This window comes from Oryctolagus cuniculus, chromosome 1 (assembly GCF_051225735.1).
Source record: "Oryctolagus cuniculus isolate XC-2025 breed Fujian yellow rabbit chromosome 1, ASM5122573v1, whole genome shotgun sequence".
Lineage (NCBI taxonomy): Eukaryota > Metazoa > Chordata > Mammalia > Lagomorpha > Leporidae > Oryctolagus > Oryctolagus cuniculus.
The window spans coordinates 230750620-230762618 of record NC_142867.1 but is presented as its reverse complement, the minus strand read 5'-3'; positions in this window follow the sequence as shown (position 1 = coordinate 230762618).

Sequence of the window (11999 nt, the reverse complement as noted above, 5' to 3'; positions counted from 1 at the left end):
CGCGGCTCACTAGGCTAATCCTCCACCTTGCGGCGCCGGCACACCGGGTTCTAGTCCCGGTCGGGGCGCCGGATTCTGTCCCGGTTGCCCCTCTTCCAGGCCAGCTCTCTGCTGTGGCCAAGGAAGTGCAGTGGAGGATGGCCCAAGTGCTTGGGCCCTGCACCCCATGGGAGACCAGGAGAAGCACCTGGCTCCTGCCATCGGATCAGCGCGGTGCGCCAGCCACAGTGTACCGGCCACGGTGGCCATTGGAGGGTGAACCAACGGCCAAGGAAGACCTTTCTCTCTGTCTCTCTCTCTCTCTCACTGTCCACTCTGCCTGTCAAAATTAATTAATTAATTAATTAAAAAAAATATTATGGGGGGAAGGGATTTGCCCCAAGAATTTTAGAGGGGGAGGGAGGAAGTGTCCATCTTTGCTTTTTTTTTTCTCTTCCTTTCAACTGTAACTTGGCCAGGGTCTCACTGCCACAAAACAGAACTTTGCGTCGTCTGCCTTCCTTGTGGCTGAGCTGATCAGGGCGCTCAGCACCCGCCCAGGACCCTGCTTCCTGCCCCAGGGAAGAGGTGAGGGCACCCAGCTTCGAGCAGGGCCAGCCGCACTGCAGACCCGCCGGGACACTCGCTGAACCGCTCCCACCCGGCAAACATCTCCGAGGGGGCAGGGTGCGGAAGTGGACGGGGGAAACCGGGGGACTTCCATGCTGCCACGTTTTCATGGGAAAGAGCGGTGTGAACTAACAGAGTGTGTAACACGGGAGACGGGGAGAGGGCACGGGAAGCCAGGGACGAAGCAGCTCCCCGGGGACGGTGTTTCAGGACTCCCCTGAATTCCTACCTTGTTTCCTTTCTGTGTGCACTCAGAGGCCGCTCACGGGTGCAGGTGAGCAGGGCTGGGGCCACCTGCCTTCCTGACTGTGCCCCTGCCCACTGCTCTTCCCCTGGGGTCTGAGTCCCGCCTACCTGCCCCGCGCCAGTCAGTCCCCCTCCGTCCCCTGGCCTCAGCTCCGAGGTCCTGCTCCAGCACCTGGCTGGGTTTGTTTTCAGATTCGGGGTCTCCGCCTTTCCTGGGCACCTGACTTCTTTCACCACTTTCCCAAGACTGGGGTACGTGTGGTTTAAAAAAAAAAAAAAAAAAAAACACAAGGCCCTGGGCAAGTTAATAGCTCTCAGGACCTCAGTTTTCTCCTCTATAAAATGGGGCATAGTAACAGCACCTACTCTCAGCACTTCTTAGGAGAATCCTATGGAGGCGAAGTGGTTTGCAGAGCCCTGTGCTTTGCAGGGGTGAATCAAGAGGAGCTGTTGGTGTCCGAGGGGCTGAGTGATTGGCAGCACAGGGGGGGAGTATGCCCGGACTCGGTCCCCCTGCCCTCCTCCCACCCTGCTCCTGACACGCTGTGGCTCTCCGCTCCCCTTTCATCTCAGAGCTTAGCTGGGTGGAATCTTCGCCTCTGGCCACTCAGTGAGAAACTCCTTCAACTGATCTGCCCCCACCTGCCCTAGGACCGCACCACCTAGGGGCGGGGGAGGGGATGCCTTCTAGTCCAGGTTTGCTGGTCCCATGTGATTTTCTTTCTTTCTTTCTTTCTTTCTTTCTTTCTTTCTTTCTTTCTTTCTTTCTTTCTTTCTTTCTTTCTTTCTTTCTAGGCAGAGTGGACAGTGAGGGAGAGAGATAGAGAGAAAGGTCTTCCTTCTGTTGGTTCACCCCTCAAGTGGCCACTACAGCCGGAGCAATCCAAAGTCAGGAGCCAGGTGCTTCTCCTGGTCTCCCATGGGGTGCAGGGCCCAAGCACTTGGGCCATCCTCCGCTGCACTCTCGGGCCACAGCAGAGAGCTAGACTGAAAGAGGAGCAATCGGGACTAGAACCCAGAGCCCATATGGGATGCTGGCACTGCAGGTGGAGGATTAACCAAGTGAGCCACAGTGCCCGCCCTGAGATGAGGTCTTGAGCGAAGGCATTTGGCACAGGAGTGAAGACGCCATTTGGACAAGTGCGTCCTGGGTCGGAGCGTCTCGGTTGGAATCCCAGCTCTGTGTTTCCATTCCAGCTTCCTGCGAATGCTCACCCTGGGAGGCAGTGGTGATGGGACAAGAAGCTGGGTCCTCGCCACCCACATGGGAACCTGGCTATGCCTGGCCTAGCTCTGGCTTTTGCAGGCATTTGGAGAGTAAACCTTAGATGGAAGATTCCTCTCTCTCTCTCTCTCTGCTTGCCTTTCTAAGTAAATAGGTAAAACAGATGAGGTCTTACTTTCCCAGCTGAGCCTTCCCAATCCTGTGCAGCTCCCCCGGGGGGCAGCCACCGCACTGAGCCCGGAAGTCTGCTGGCTGTCAGGCACAAGCGCTTCATCACGGGGACCCTGTCGCTCCCTGCCGTTCTTAGAAACTAGCAGCACTTCCTGTTGTCGGGGCCTCCTGGGACTGTTTCGTTTCCCACTGTCGTCCCAAGCGCCTGGCACCAAAGAGAGTGCAAGGCAAGCACTCAATAAAGGTTTCTTTTCTTTCTTTAAAATTAAAGATTTAATTAATTAATTTGAAAGGCAGAATTATGGGGGGGGGTAGAGGTAAATAGAGAGAGAGAAAGAATCTTCCATCTGCTGGTTCACTCCCCAAACAGGCGCAACTGCTAGGCCTGGGCCAGGCTAAAACCGGGAGCATGGGGCTCCGTTCCAGTTTTCTGTACACTTTCCAAGCACTTGGGCCGTCTTCCGCTGCTTTCCCAGGCGCATTAGCAGGGATCCGGATCGGAAGTGGAGCAGCCGGGTCTTGAAAGTCTACTTGTGTGGGATGCCGTCCATTGCAAGTGGCAGCTTCACCCTCTGTGCCATAATGCGCCCCCACCCCCCCCCATAAAGTTTTTTTTTTTTTTTAAGATTTATTTATTTATTTGAAAGTTACAGAGAAAGAGAGAGAGAGAGAGAGACATCTATCCGCTGGTTCACTCCTCAGGTGGCCACAATGGTCTGACCTGGGCCTATCCAAACCCAGGAGTTAGGAGCTTCTTCCAGGCCTCCCACTTGGGTGCAGGGACCCAAGCACTTGGGCCACCCTCTGCTGCCCTCCCAGGCCATTAGCAGGGAGCTGGATTGGAAGTGGAGCAGCAGGGACTCAAACCAGCGCCCATATGGGATGCTGGCATCACAGGCAGCGGCTTAACCTGCTAGGGCATGATGCTGGCCCCTCAGTAAAGGTTTTAAGACAAGTAACAAAGGGCTGGCTCTGGGGAGGGCGAGGTGGCTCTGCACCAAGGCACACAGACCGGGAGTACCCTCGAGGGAGGACAGGGTTCCCAACTCCTGCTAGGGGCAGACCACATTCCTGTGCCAGCGTCCCCGGTCCTCTCTCCAGCTCCTCCTACTGCATGCCCTGCCTCTCCACAGAGCTCAAGAGTGGCCGAGCCTACTCCTCAGAGACGATCCATAGCAACAGGCCAGGAGCCGAGGGCTGTGTGCGCTGGCCTCGTCCCCTCTCTCAGTGGGCCAGTCCATGGCCACCTGCAACCGCCCCGCCCCCATCAGCAATCTTGTACCAACAGTGTGCTCCAGAACCCCGCCCACGGGGCAGCCGCTCCTTTCAGCAAATGCAAGGGAGAGCTGCTTTGAGGTTCGTCCCCAGTTCAGCCCCTGAGCGCCTTCCCAGCGGAACCTCCTCCGCCGAGGCACCTCCTTGATGGCCAGAGCACACTCCAGGGACAGCCTGGCCGAGCTGTCTCCGTCAGGAGACCCAGGAACTCGAAGAAAGGACTGGAGGTGAACGTGCAAGCGAGGCCCACTCTTTGTTCCGCAGGGACCAAGCCCTGTAGCCGCCCTGGCACCGCACCTCCCTGCTGGTGTCGCGTTTCCGGGGTGAGACTGGGGACAGCTCTCCCACTCCTTGCAGGAATGGCTGCCTGCACAGGACGGCACCCCCATGATGCCTGGGGACCACTCCGTGTAAAGGAACAAGCGAGGGGCCTGGGTGTATGGACTCCACTTCCAGTCCCAGCCGCTCCATTTCTGATCCAGCTCCCTGCTGAGAAAGCAGCTGACCGTGGTCCAAGTGCTTCAGGCCCCTGCCACCCATGGGGGAGACCCGGAGGGAGTTCCAGGCTCTTGGTTCCAGCCTGGCCCAGCCTTGGCCATTGTGGCCACCTTGGAAGTGAACCAGTAGATGGAAGGGCTCTGTTTCTCCTTCTCTGTAAGTCTTTCAAATAAATTAATTAATTTCAAAAAGGGAATTAAAAGCGAGTTGGTGGGGGGGGGGGACTACAGTCACACGCATCCCGGATGAGGATCAGACATCTATCCACTGGTTCACCTTAGATGGAAGATTCCTCTCTCTCTCTCTCTCTCTGCTTGCCTTTCTAAGTAAATAGGTAAAACAGAGCATTGGCTGTGTGATCCCGCGCAGAACTGAGTTGGCTGAAACTGGTCTGCGGAAGCCGAGTCAGGACGGGTGTCCCTGGGCAGAGGAACAGGGGTGGGTTTTGAGTGTCACGTTTTAGGATCCGGGCGCAGAGGACACGGGTATGTGCATTTGGTAGAAATTCAATCAAGTGTCCATTAGGATGTGTGCTGTTTATGCTTGATCATACTTCAGTTACCAAAAAAAAAAAAAAAAAAAAAAAAAAAAATCGTGCGTGGCCAGCAGGAAACCCTGAGGCCTAGGAGTGAATCCGCAGCGATAGCACCAGCTTGTGTGTGAGTTTCTGTGACTCAGAGAGCAAGGGAAAGAACAGTGCGCCCGTGTCCACAGGGGTCATTAAAGTGCACCAAGAGAAAGGTCTGTGGATTAAGCTACCCCCTGCAACACTGGCAAACCATATGGGTTCTGGTTCGAGTCCCTGCTGCTCCACTTCCGATGCAGCTTGCTACTAGTGCGCCTGGGAAAGCAGCAGAGGATGGCTCCAGTCCTTGGGCCTCTGCACCCACGTGGGAGACCCAGAAGAAGCTCCTGGCTTCTGGTTTTGGCCTGGTCCAGCCCCCAGCTCTTTTGGCCATTTGGGGAGTGATCAGCAGAAGGAAAATCGCATTCTCTTCCTTCTCCGTAACTCTGCCTTTCAAATAATTAAGGCAAATCTTTAAAAGAGAGAGAAAAGGTGTCTTTCCCAGTGAACAAGAGGCGGCACTCTCGGCCAGGGTCTCTCCCCGGGTCCCTGTCTGTACACGTTCCCCGTCCTCACCCCGACGGAGGCCAGGGGTCAGGAGCAGCTAGAGAGAGCACCTGGTGCCGAGAAAACCTTTCAGAGCGCGGAACGATTTTGCCTGCAGCAAAGGGTCCCATCTGGGGAGGGCTCCCAACCTCAGATTCCAAGGCTGCAGAATTCCCCCAAGTGCCACTCTGATCACAGGACAAGCTGCCTCGCAGGCAACTGCAGAGAGCAGACCTGACTTTCATCCTGCCCAAGGCAGGGGGCGGGGGGCGTCTTTGGGGTTCAGACTTGTAAGACTCCGCCAAGTTTACTCAAAGAACAAGGAAGAGACGCTTGTCATTTTTCTGAGTTAAAACACACACACACATACACACACACACACACACACCAAGGCAGTCTGAATTCCCATGGGCTCCACCTGCAGAGAGGGTGCAGAGGCTGGGAGGGGCACAGGCAGCTCAGCTACAGGGAGGGAGGAGTGACTGCTGGACACCTTGGCCAGTGCTCTGTTCCCGGCCCCAGGCTCTGCACGCCAGCTGTGACAGTCACTGGTCAGTACATGTCAGGTCCCAGGAGGGGAGAAACCGGCAGGGCACAAAGCCCATAGTCCACACTTGGTTGTGTCTGAAGCATTTTCTGGCTTGGAGGTAGCTGGTTACGAAAAATCTGGATTGGCTGGGTGACTGCCAGGAATGCTCCAGGTGTGTCCACCTGAACCTGACGTACCTGGTGCAGGGGCGCGTGCTTCGGTCTCTCCGAAGGCTGTCACCCCACTGCTGTCACGCCCACGCCCGCCTCAACACCCACGGAGGCTGTTCTGACTTCAAATGAACAAAAACGCACTGAGTACCAGGCTCTGTGGCGTAAGGAACTCAGGAGTAAGTGGGTCCTTTTTTTTTTTTTTTTTTTGACAGGCAGAGTGGACAGTGAGAGAGAGACAGAGAGAAATGTCTTCCTTTGCCGTTGGTTCACCCTCCAATGGCCGCCGCGGCCGGCGCGCTGCGGCTGGCGCACCGCACTGATCCGATGGCAGGAGCCAGGTGCTTCTCCTGGTCTCCCATGGGGTGCAGGGCCCAAGTACTTGGGCCATCCTCCACTGCACTCCCGGGCCACAGCAGAGAGCTGGCCTGGAAGAGGGGCAACCGGGACAGAATCCAGCGCCCCGACCGGGACTAGAACCCGGTGTGCTGGCGCCGCAAGGTGGAGGATTAGCCTAGTGAGCCGCGGCGCCGGCCAAAGTAAGTGGGTCCTTAAACATCTTGCACGCCGCCTCAGCTCCACGGGGGCTCTAGGGGACGCCAGCTGACCCTGGGCCGACTGTATCTTCCAGGAGTGCCCTCAGAGACCGCCGGGACCAACTGGCAGGAGGAGAGGACACAGTGGGTGCCCCAAGCAGAGGGCACAGCCTTGGTGAGGCTGGGGGCTCAGGGCAGTTGACGAGGGGGCCTGGCTGGAGCGCTCAGCAGGTGGGCTGCAGACACAGGGTGGGAAGAAGCCGGACAGGAAGTCCACACTACAGCCTGCAGAGTCCGGGCCTGCTTTAGCAGGAATCGGGGATGCCTGATAACATGAGGGAAAACTGAGGCAGATGGGAGTGGGCAGGGTGTGGTGGAGAGGGGAGCACAGGCTGGCGCAAGAATACAGGTGAGGGCTAGTGAGCCCGGGGTGGCGACAGTCGTCTTCCAAGGCTGATGAGTCGGATGTCAGAGTGGAGGGTGGATTTTTTATTTGTTTGTTTATTTTTTAAGATTTATTTATTTACTTGAAAGGCAGAGAGAGAGAGAGAGAAAACAGCCAGGGGGCTGGGGCAGACCCAACCCAGGGGCCTGTTACTCCATCAGTGTCTCCCATTTGGGTGGCAGGGACCCACGTTTTTGGGCCATCACCTGCCACCTCCCAGGTGCATCGGCAGAAAGCAGGATCAAATGCAGAGTAGCGAAGACTCAAACCAGCACTGACACATGACGTGGGCACCCCAAGGGGCAGCTTTACCCACTGCGCCGCAACGCCCACCCATGATTCTTTAAGATTTATTTATCTGAAAAGCAGAGAGAGAGACAGAGCTCTTCCATCCCCTGGTTCACTCCCCAAATGGCCGCAACAGCCAGGGCTGGGCAAGCTGAAGCCAGGAGCTCCACCCGGGTCTCTTGTGTGGGTGGCAGGGGCCCGAGCGCGGGGCCATCCTGTGCTGCCTTCCCAGGCGCTGCAGCAGGGACTCTGATTCCGTACTGGATGCCCTGTAGCAAGTGGCAGTTTAACCTGCAGCACCAGGGCGCTGACCCTGGATGGGATTCTCACACTCCCGCCTACCCACCCTCCCCCCACCCCACTTACCTTCCTGGAGAGAAGGGGGTGGCGTGCTGCTCCTGATTTTGAATTCTATTAAAGGAACTGCTAATGGGGTTTGGCAGGCAGGAACTGGAGGGTGTGTGACAGCGCCAGAGGCAAAAACCCCAGAAGGAGCCTCTGGGATCCGTGATTCTTACTCTGAGACGGCTCTGCCTTGGTGAACAGCAGCCCTCGGTGGGCGGGCGGTGAGGAGTCCCCCTTGTCTCCCTGTCATCATTGACTTTCAACCTGACCTACCTGGGCAGCACCCCCCTCCAGGCACCTGTCCCACACCCAGCAAGCCGACTATGAGACACTCGGGCCACACAGGGAACGTAGCACAGACCCACATCCTGAGTCCTATCATGGGGTAGCCTGGGGTCTGTGGTCTCTCATGACCTTGGGCAGCACCCTGGGGTTAACTGCTCTGTGCCTCAGTTTCCCCCTAAACTTTCTAGCTGGGTTGAAAGCTGAGGATCTGATTGGATGCCCCAAAGCAGCACAGAGCTGGAGGGAGGCAAAGGCTCAGCAGAGCCTGTCGCCTGTCCCCCTGCCCCGGGAGCAGCTGCCCACCCTCACCCACGGTCCACGCCTCCCTTCACACTCTGAGTTCAAGTGTTTTCTTTCAGCAGCAGGAAGAAAGAGATAAACAGAGGTCCCATCCACCCACAAATGCCGGCAGTGACCAGCGCAGCGCCAGGCTGAAGCCAGGAGTCCGGAGCTGCATCCGGGTCTCCCACAAGGGTGGCAGGGACTCACGTATTGAGCCATCACCTGCTGCCTCCCAGGGTCTGCACGGGCAGGAAGCTGGAGTCAAGAGCCTGGGCCAGGAATCAAACCCAGGTTCTCCGGTGTGGGCGTGGGCATCTTAACCACGCAGGCTGCGGGCCTGCCGGCTCTGTAGCTCTGCTGATACACCAGAAGCCTTTTCTTAAGATAACTCCCGTCACCCTCTTCTGCCCAACCGCAATAAACCGGCGGCACAGCTGAGACCCTGCCCAGATACCTCCACGTGGGTTAGGAGAGGGACCCATAGTGATCTCAGAATTCTCAGCTCACAGGCCATTGCAGTGACGCTCAGGTGACACTCAGTGGGAGAGCACTGGGTCAGTCTGCCCCTGCTTCCCAAGAAGGAGCTTTGAAGCAGAAAGTTCACGGACATAACTGGGGAATAAAGACTCGGCAGTCAATCTGCATTTTAAAAAAAAGATTTAAGGGCCTGAGCTGTGGCATAGCAGGTGAGGTCACTGCCTGCAGTGCCAGCATCCTACGTGGGCGCCAGTTAAGAGTCCCGGCTGCTCCACTTCCAATCCAGCTCTCTGCTGTGGCCTGGGAAAGCAGCAGAAGATGGCCCAAGTCCCTGGGCCCCTGCACCTGCGTGGGAGACCTGGAGGAAGCTCCTGGCTTCGGGTCGGCGCAGCTCCAGCAGTTGCGGCCATCTGGGGAGTGAACCAGCAGTTGGAAAACCTCTGGCTCTGCCTGCCTCTCCTCCGTGTAACTCTTTCAAATAAATAATTCTTTTTCAAAAAAAATTCAGCAGCATTTCGTTGGCTAGGGGTCAGGATTGTGCTGGGACAAGCCACTCAGACACAACTGAGCCATGGCCTGTTCCTTAGGAGCCTGCTGGCGGGCGGGGGCACAGGGGTGTATGTGTGTGTGTGTGTGCACGTGCGCCATGTGGGAGGTGAACAAAAGGTGGCAGAGCCAAAACCAACACAGGGCAAGTGCCACAGCAGAGCTAAGTTCAAGATGAAATGGGATCCCTAAGAACGGTGTGAGTAAACCCGGAATCGCTGGGGGAGGGGTCCCGGACACCACTTTTGCAGAGCCTGAATGACCGGAAAGGAACTTTCCAGGGGCTGGCGTTGTGGCACAGCGGGTTAGGCTGCTGCCTGCAGCACCAGCATCTCATATCCGAGTGCTGGTTCAAGTCCCAGCTGCTCCGCTTTCAATCCAGCTCCCGGCTAATGTGCCTGGGGAAGCAGCCTACGGTGGCTCAAGTCCTTGAGTCCCTGCCACGGATGGAGGAGACCAGAATGGAGTTCCCGGCTCCTGGCTTAGTGAACCAGCAGATGGAAGATCTTCCTTCCTCTCTCTCTTCCCCTCTCTCTCTCTCTCTCTCTCTCTCTCTCAGCTTTTTAAATAAGAAATATTTTAAAAAGAAGGAAAGGCACTTCCTGGCAGACAAGAACCAAAGTTCAGCGACTCAAGGGACACCCAGGGCATCCCCCTCACATCCAGCCCAGGTCTGCTCCCCTGTGTCAGAAGCTGGGCTCGGCAGCCTGCAGGTGCAGAGGCCAAGGATGCAAATCTCCCCAGGACACCGATGTCCCTGCTGCAGGAGGCAGCGCCGAGAGAAAGACGTGGGACCGACGTCTTCCTAGTGCGGAGAGAAAAGATGTTTTACTTCGTGGCATTCTGTATGGGGGAGCAAACGCTTACCCCTTTCTACATGCATTTCAAGGTTATTTTGCTGTAATTTTAAAAATAAAACTTAATTCCTATTCATCCTCTTCTTTGTATTTAAACACAGAGAGACAGATTTGCATCTGTTTACTCTTCAAATGCCCGCAGAAACCAGGACCAGGACCTCAGTCGAGGTCTCCCATGTCTTTGGCAGGGACCCAAGCACCTGAGCCGCGTGCTGCTGCCTCCCAGGGAGCTGCATCAGAAGCGGAGCTGGACTTGAACCCAGGCTCTGGAAGGGATGTGTGTCCCCCGAGGGGTGTCGGTTTAAAGCCGACAGTTTCTAGCTAAGCCAGATCCCGCAGGCCAGACCCAGCAGCTGCCCATCATGAGCGATGGGACCCTTTTCAGAAAACCCCAATAACTGAGATTTTATCACAGCATTGCTGACCCCAAATTACGACAGGCGCAGCTCCAGAGGCAGCCCTGGGCTTCCATTTATAAAGGTTAGCTGCTACGTTACGTGGGTTAGCACACTCAGGGGAGTGACTGGTATCTTATTAAGTTATAAATACATTTAATTGCTTTAGTACCGGTTTCTTAGTTTGGAATCAGAGGAAGGAAAACACCAGAACTCATAATCACTCGAGTGCGGCTGAGAAGCCACCGCTCTCCATAACCGGTCTTTACCTACAGCACCGCCTAAGAGCCTACTTCCCAGGCCAACACACTGCCCCCGTGACAGCTGGCCTCTGCTCCTGGTGCACCAGGCCGCGTGCCAAGCTCCACTCCTTATCTGTGTGGAAGAAGGGAAAAGTCGCACAAAGATTTAAAAATCAAATTGGTTTCGTTTCAGACTAGTCAAACCAGTTCAGAAGACGTCAGGGGACTGGCTTCTCAGGCCAGGGAGAAAGGCCCCTTGTGTCCCGTTCCTTCGCTGAACTTGAAATGCAGGGCGCTTTCTTACAGAGCGCAAGGACCCCGAGCCCTGCCCCTCACTTGACCCACATTGAGAAGGAACCCAGGATCTGAATCCTAACTGCAGGTTAAGTTCAGGCTGACCGCTCCTCCGACTGTGGGCGGATCCCGGCTCCTCCCGGCGCCCAGCAGACCCTGAGGGATGAGGAGGCGTGGTTGGGAGCCTGGATCCCGAACCCACCAGGAGGCAACCGCGGTAAAGGCACAGGAGCTCGTGGCTCCTCGGCAGGGGCAGGCGATCCTTGCAGCCCACCCTGCTCTGACCCGAACAGGACGCAGCCTTCACCCTGTCCTCACTGGTTCCCGCCCCGGGTGCTATGGGACACCGGATTCCAGGAGGCCACTGCTGGCGTCCCGGGCCTTGCCGGGGTCCCCAGGAGGGGTGAGGGTGGGAGGCCACGGGGGTCACCGCGGCACAGGGGCTGGGCAGCTTGCCCTTGGACAAGATGGACACAGTACATGGAGAAAGGGTTCGTCTGGGTGCCTTCTTCCCCACTCAGAGAACGGCGAAGCTGGCAGAGGCAGTCTAGAGTTGGCCTCGAAACCAGCAACGGGGACCGGCAAAACCTCACAACAAACAGTGGGAACAGAAGGTTTGCGTGGGAAGACGGCTTGGTGCGCTCTAAAACAAGCAGCGTCTCTGGTAATGAGCTGTTAGGAAATCTGCAGGGCCCTCGGTGCCCACGGCAGTGGCTCCTGCAGGGTTGGGGTTCCGGGGAGGGCAGTGTGAGGCCAACCAGAGCCCCACCTGCAGAGGGCGGCGCCACCTGAGCAGGGAAAAGGCCTCAGTGCGTGGCTGCCAGGGTCCCGAGCCTGAGGCCTGGCTCCGGCCTGCAGTCCCGCACCTGTGCTCACACACCCACCTTCTCAGAATCACAGCAGCTCATCTGGGAAGTGAGGACGCTTTAGACCAGCCAGGGTCTCCCGGCAGGAAACACACACGTGGACAACAAAAGCAGGGCGTCAGAACCAACCCTCGCTCGAAGGGACACAGGGCACCTGTGGTTACCAAACCCCAGAAGTGGCCGGAAAGGAGCACAGCCAACCCCCACCCAGCAGGAGGGGCCAGGGCGGTGAATTCCCCAAATTCTCTCACCAGGTAAGCTCCTCCCAGTGTCCCTGGTGGCACCTGACCAGCAAGGGGGCACGGGG